A 7,528-nucleotide genomic window follows, 5' to 3' on the forward strand; every position below is an offset into this window, starting at 1 on the left:
AGAGAAAGAACTTTTGTGTGTGTGGATGCACGCTCTACCCTAAAGCTTGAGTGTCCGTGTGGGCTGAACTTATGAAAATGAATTACCACGTGAGAGAACAAGGAGAACAATAAGGAGAAAAATACAGTGGGGAGATCAAAGACTCCACACGTGGTGGATGGCACAGTTTGCAGATTACGTCGTCATGGATGTCGAGTTTAAAGATTAACCTAAATGATGTATCAGGTTGCATCCTTCTGGTAACTGTAAGAGTATAAAGAATAGATGCAGGCTATCTGTGAATGCATGATACTTACACAGGACAGCAGTCAAGTGGGAGTTTTTTCAGTTTCAAAAAAACCTGCAAACCTGTAAAAAAAAAAAATATATATATATATAAAATGTATATCTATCACAATTAAAAACCAACGAATTACTACAAACAAACTAATCAGATGAAACTGATGATGTCCATGTCTCTGGACTAATAAAGGGCTGAGTGTAGGAGAAAATCTGTGCTGATTTGATGGTAGAGGTGAGAGTGGTCCAATATCCTAAACGTCAGGTCAGTCTCAACAGTCTGAAGGAAGAAGCAGGCATACAGACACACTCCATCTATCCAACTTCACATATTACAATGTAGGCAACAGGTACATTCAATATGGGTAGTACACACACCAGTATGCAACAAAGTTGGAGCATATAAGACAAAATAGAAGTCTATTTTATATATATATATATATATATATATATATATATATATATATATATATATGTATATATATATATATATATATATATATATATATATATATATATATATATATATAAATATAATTTATTTATTTATTAGCAAGACAAAACATAGTAAAAGAAAGATCTGGATATTGACAGAGAGGGTGGATGGCCTCAAGTGCTTACAAGGTTGTCTCCCAAAACAGGTAGGTAATCTTCTGTCACCAGGAATTGATCATGGATAGCAATAGAGATCAAAGAGATTAAAAAGAACCACAAATGAATAGAGACAATAAAATGCTCCAGAAAACTCTGTGTGTGTGTGTGTGTGTGTGTGTGTGTGCACGTGTGTAAAAGGTGTACTTAACAAAAGGAAGCACTTCTACTGTTTACTTGGTAAGAGTTTTTCCTCATAAGTTTATTCCTTATAATTACAATAAAGCAACCATTTTTGTATAAAGCAAATATTTTGCAGTACATCATTTATTTCCAGTAATAAAGGTTCAACAAGATCCAAAACAATATCAGCTTATGTAGCTTTTATGATTCTGGGGGGAGAAAATGAGAAAAAAACAAAACAAAAATACTCAAAAAGGCCTGCAGGAGTCACAAGATCAGCTGATTAAACAAGTGGAATCAGGTGTGACACCTGCTGGGTTGGAATGAAAACCACACACACACACACACACACACACTCATGCACAATCCTGCATGGACCTTGAACTAACTTTTAGAAAAGAATCAAATAATCTATTTTATTTACATAGAAATACATTTTAAGGTGGGCAACACAGCAAAAATGAAGGGTCATTGGACAGCATTCTATTGTAATATAGTATTATGTAACTACAAAATCTCTCTTTTGGACAAATTATTAGTGGTATGTAGTTATTTTTTTATTGTATGGTATTCATTCATAAAAAAGTCCACTGATTTACAAGTAAAGTCTGTAACAGTCTAGGCATGTAAAATTAAAGGTAAATGTTTGTTTAACACATTATGGTATTTCAATGTTACTTTTGAAGGTAGACAGTATTTTATATAGCAAAATTTGTTTAGGTTTACAGATTGTTATAGTAAAAATAACAGGATTGGTTTGTATTACTGTTTACGGTTTTTGATGTTTTGGAAATGTTTTATTCCCCATTTTTCCCATTTACAGTTTTTTTAAACACAGAGTCAGTAATGAAAGAAAGTGTCTCTGGTGAACAATATAATGTCATAAATTTGAGAAATTGATACATTGGTCAAAAATAAAGAATCCTTTTATTAATTTAATGTCAAGAACCATGGGAATACATAATATAGCTTTTTATAGAAAGGATTTTCTTATATTCCTATACTATCATAACACTTAAAAGGAACGGTTATATATAAAAAAAACCACCCAGGCACAGAAGATGCATGTCTTTAAGTTCAGTTGTGCACATTCTTAAACAAATGCAATTCTGTGTGTGTGTGTTTGTGTGTGTATGTGTGTGGTGGGTAATGACTGGAAGCTGCTTGGAAGGGTGAGTGTACAGTACAGTCACACTGTTGCCTGTCAAACATGAGTAAGTGGTGGGATGTAACAAAGTACAAAACTTGTGTATTTTACTTTTTTCTCATGTAACTCTATAATACTATAACACTTTTTTGGAAATAATAAAAGATGATAATTTTTGTTGTATCAGACAGGTTTAAGCAGTTCATTAAGCATCAAATTACTAACAAATTCTAACAAACTTTAACAGATGTTCATAACTTCATAAATTTGTTTGAATGTTTCTCTTTTTATCTGGTGCTATAGCCAATGTTGTCAATGGAGTAATACTGTTGCAAGACTTTCCCCCTCATGGTCTTAGTGCCCTGGGAAATGTGATGCCCCTTATGCCAACTGAGAAGCTCAAGAATTCTCCCTCAAATAAAAACTACTTGCTAATATCTATCTGTTGTTAGCTATATATTGTGTCAGACTGCATCACACCACCCTGTTCTTGATTATTTACCTATAACAGCATGGCCTGTTGTGTTTTATTCCTTAAGTCAAGCTTACGCTGTACACCAAGAGAAAATCGCGTGACAAAGGTGCTTGTGATACAAATGCTCATACTGTGAGACAATAAAAAACATAAATGCCATTGATGTAGTCTGAAAATTCTGCCAAGGAGGCAGTGTGCACAGTATTATGTTCTGAAACTTCAAAAGAAAAGGACGAGGCCAAAGAATTTGGACACAATTGCTACTATTACTGTTGCTTCCATTACCTGGGTGTTTTTGTGATCAAACTCATGAAGCAAGGCGTGTCACATGTCACGCACAGCCTACAGTTATATTATAAATTATACATGCCAAAAACAATTTCTTTCATGTTGTCTGCCTTGAATCAAGCAATATGAAGGGAAAATTAAATAATATCAGAATGGCAGGTCAATAATATCAGAATGCCCAGTGCTGACTGAAAGAAACACAGTTCATTTTTTCCCCAGTTTAAAACTCTAACACAAAATGTATGCAACTTTTTTAGATCGCTATTGCTGCCGTTCATTAGATGAGTCTTCAAAAAAGGTATCAAACAAAGGTATACTGCCCCTTTTTTTTACTAGCAATATAATGATATTTGCCTCCCATTTCTGCTTCACATTAGTGCCAATATTCTATTTCCTTTGCTCTTAAAGCTGCAACCTGCAGTCTGTCACGTATTTCTCTCTCCCTTAGGGGACTTTTGGACATGCATGTTGCTCAAGCTGTATGACTTGGCAGTGCACTTAAACTACAGAGCACCGTTGTGGTGTGGTGTGTGTCCTTACATCAGCGTGTAACCAGAGTCGAACAACTGATCTCAGGAGTGGGATACACTTCACTGCCTCAATCCCCCCATTCTTTCCTCAGACCCCCATTACACTCCATTAACAGTTCTTTCTTACCGCTCTGTGTGTAAAGGGACTAGTATGTCCACAGCAAGGGAGCCCCAGTGGCTGAAGCCTAGATCTCTGAATTGCAGCTCTGTTTGCACTGCAGAGGGAATATTCTCTCACCATATCTGTGCTGAACTCCCACGCTCTCTGTTGTCCTTAGCTTTCTGTTCCCTCAGTACTAGCTGTGAGGGAGAATATTTAGTAGGCAAATATTTTAATGAATTCACCTAAAGAAATATGTACTGCACAGTTTTTTTATACAATGCATTGTCCTCCATTTAAAGCATTACAACTATACTGTATACAATTATACAGTTGATGTGTGATGTGTGATGCAAGTTTACTTTTATGCAATGCGATAATTTTTGCAATGCTATGTAATCTAGCATTTCAATCTTCTATGCTTTAATATCTAAGCCTACATAGAAATATCATTTAATCCTACAATGAAAAGAATGCAAAATGATTAATCTATTCCATATTTGAGTGTAATTTTGAGATAAGATCTTGTAATAGGTAGGATACTACAATGGGATAAATGGGATAAAACATTGAATTCTTAAAAATATTTAATTATTGATGTTTTCGAGGTAGTCCCAGCTTTATTTTATTTTTCCTTAAAAATATGTATGTGATACATACAGTATATATAGCCAAAGCAACGTGAATATCCAGCTGAACAAAGACTAACTTGTAGCTAACAGTGTCCTGAGTAAAATATTTAACAAAAATCTGTCAGGTCTCAGCCTGAAATATAATTTATTAAATTTTGGTCAAAATGTCAAAATAGGCAACTCAGTGTTTATTAGTGAATGCAAGGTATCATTTTACACTTCCCTTGCTCATTAGCCAGATTAGTTGGTACCATTATTGAAGGCCATTCATTTATTCATTTATACTTATTAAGATTCAGTGTAGAGATTTTTTTTCTTTTGAAATGTAGTGGGCAAAAGTTGGTAGTCTTAATTGAAAGTCTCAAGTACAGAAATTTCAAGGCATACATGGTTTTTCTTTCACTTCTGAAAATTATAGAGTTTAAATTTAAAGTACAGTAACACTTTATTGCTTTTTATTCTCCACCTCTATTTTTTTGTTAATATGCCTGCTATAACCTTGATACTCTGTGCTGCTAAGCTAACTACCACTACACTGCCTAGAATGAATGAATGAATGAATGAATGATCTTACTCAAAGTAAACCTGTATCCTGGATGATGTGTTAGGAATTTTTTGCACATGTAATTTGGCTTTCCAGGTCACATTCCTTACATTTCCTACTTTGCTATCAGAATAATTCCTTTTGCTGTTAAATTCCTAACATTTGTATTACATTAACTGCAATAAATGAGCATCACTTAACCTCATATGAGGCTTTTTTGGTAGTAGACTAAGATGTTGGCTACAGTAGTAGCATTGGCAAAGAGTGTTTAATGGCATGAGGTTTGAGAGGTTGGAGGCTGTTTCTTCCACATAAGCTGATTTATGCCTAAACTGTATTTTCTGGAAACAGACATAGTCAAGGACTATGAACACTATGTGTAAAGACCTTTGTCTCTTTTTTTCTGTTTGTGTCTGAAATATGTCATGTATCCTGCTCACTGCTCGATCTTTCTTTTGTCCTGCATCCAGCTTGTCGTGCATTTAAGCATCAACTGTTCAAATACAGTTGCTCCAGTGCTCCAAAGAAGACTCTGGAGCATGAATTAGTTCCCCTGGAGCATGAATTAGTTCCCAACATTTGTTGCATATTTATATATAAAGACATAATGATACTTAGTATGTGATGCTGTTGTCCACTGTTTCATGATCTTAGTCAATGGGTCAATGGGAAGTAAAATATTTTAATACCATTTTAGGCAATACAAATGTCCATTTTCTTATAGACGGGAAAGCTCACATGCACGTTCTGCTGGTAAGTCTCCTGTGGAGAACAAACCATACTAAGTTGGAAGACATAAAATTATGGATCATAAAAAGTAGCTGATGTATAATTTTTTTGCTGTTGATGTTAGGTCAGTCTCAGGAGAAGGAGTAAGATGAGAATGTGTAAAATATGAGTCAGAGTTTGTCAGCTTGAATGTTTTCACAGCTGCTTTCTGGGAAACAGAACCACACAATTCCCCAAGATTGCATGAACTCCACTGAGTGATTCTTGATAAATAATATTAATAGATAAAGTCTAATAAAATAACATAAATATTTTCACACATTTAATTCTCTTATCTGTATTGGTTAGCTTCTGCAGCTATTAAGCTGAAAAAAAGCTACAAAATTCAAGGCCGGATGTGTTTTCTGCTAGTTTGGATAATGATAGCTGTGGTTGCTGCACTTATTGCATTTAAAATAAATATCAAGACCTCTCACAAAGTCATTTGTGTTATTCAGTAATTACACACTCACTCACCATCCACTTTAGGACTATATAAAGTGTATGTATGTGTGTGTGCGTGTATATATATATTTATATACACATACACACATACATACATACATACACACACACATACACACACTGTGGTCCAAAAGTCTGAGAGCAGTCCTATTTTGAATTTCTTTCTAGATTAATATAACAAATTTTTATTACAAATTATATTATTGACAACAACTTGAGTGAAAAGTAGAATCTTTGAGACATTTACATGAATTTCAGAGTTTCTTAGTATTGGGTATGTCCCTGTTTTTGCTTTAATGACAGTGTGCACTTGAGCTGGCATCGACTCCAGAAATTTGTGTAAAAACTTATGATCCATTTTAGATCAAATCCATTGGAGTGTCGTCTGAACACATGCTTAGACGAGAAGAGATTAGGCATGAGGAAAATCTGACCTTTTGTGCAAAACAGTTAACATGGTCAATATATATCAATTTCAACATACTGGTGATTTCATTAGTGTGGGTGATCAAAGATTAAAGAGCAGTGCACCAAAGACTGATGACCCAGCACTAGACAGCTACAAGTTCTACTATTCTCACCCATTCCTAGACTGTGTACTGTACATTCAGTCTGCTAAATAGTCTTAAAAGCCAACAATGAAATGCAGTACGTGTATTGACCTGTACTGCTGTCTGTTTTACTGCACATAAATCTTCCTGTTAGCTTGGCATGCTACTTATGCTTTCTTGAGTCTTTTCTGAACTAGGCATTCACTTGAAAGAAATATAAAAAGGTTCAACAAAGCTGAATGTTGCTTTTGGCAGCATGGAGATCCTCTGTGATGCAGAGCAGCAGTGGTGTGTTACAGGAGACCAGAGCTATTTATTTTTACTGGCGATGTGGCTTAAAGCTACATTGGAGGTGGCGTGCTGTTCAGGACTATATATCTTACCCCCTAGCAGCCTGGAAGTGAGGAGAATAAGGAGTTAGAGGGAAGAGGTGGAAGAAGAGAGGGGGATTGAGAAGGAAAAAGGGACCTTCACTACTGGGGAGTCAGCCAGAGTGCACGGCTGCTTTAATGGCTTCCCTTCTGCTGCATGTTTTCAGCTCGGCGAATTGCAGTAGACACCATGTCTCCTGCCCTTGCAATGCTAAATTTGTGTGATGGTGTGTAATGTAAAAGGCAAACATACATGCTTGTGCGCATATTGTGTGTATGCCTTTCACCTAGTGCCCCCACTCTGAACTGTGGTGTCATTAGACAGATTGGGCCACCAGTGGCTCCTTGTCACCACTGATGATGCAATACAGCTATGATTATTTTATTCTAATATGAATTAATTAGGATTGCACAGTGGCACAGCGGGTCGCATTGCTACCTCACAGATTCGGGGTCCCTAGTTTTGAGTATGCTGAATACTGCATGTTCTCCCGGTGATCACGTGACACTCCTGGGTTCTCCGTTTTCCTCCTACTGTCCAAAAACATGCAGAAAGCCAAACTGGCTAAACTAGTGTTTCTCCACCATGGGTCCACAGACCGTT

General features: G+C 35.9%; 1 long non-coding RNA gene across 1 annotated transcript; it reads left to right on the forward strand.

The window, feature by feature from the left end:
• Positions 1-1,405: 1,405 nt before the first annotated feature.
• LOC117598343 (uncharacterized) lies at positions 1,406-2,639 on the forward strand. Its single transcript, XR_008302543.1, has 2 exons — positions 1,406-1,594; positions 2,214-2,639. It is a non-coding gene; the product is annotated as an uncharacterized LOC117598343 (long non-coding RNA).
• Positions 2,640-7,528: the final 4,889 nt, after the last annotated feature.

Source organism: Pangasianodon hypophthalmus, chromosome 10 (genome assembly GCF_027358585.1).
Source record: "Pangasianodon hypophthalmus isolate fPanHyp1 chromosome 10, fPanHyp1.pri, whole genome shotgun sequence".
Lineage (NCBI taxonomy): Eukaryota > Metazoa > Chordata > Actinopteri > Siluriformes > Pangasiidae > Pangasianodon > Pangasianodon hypophthalmus.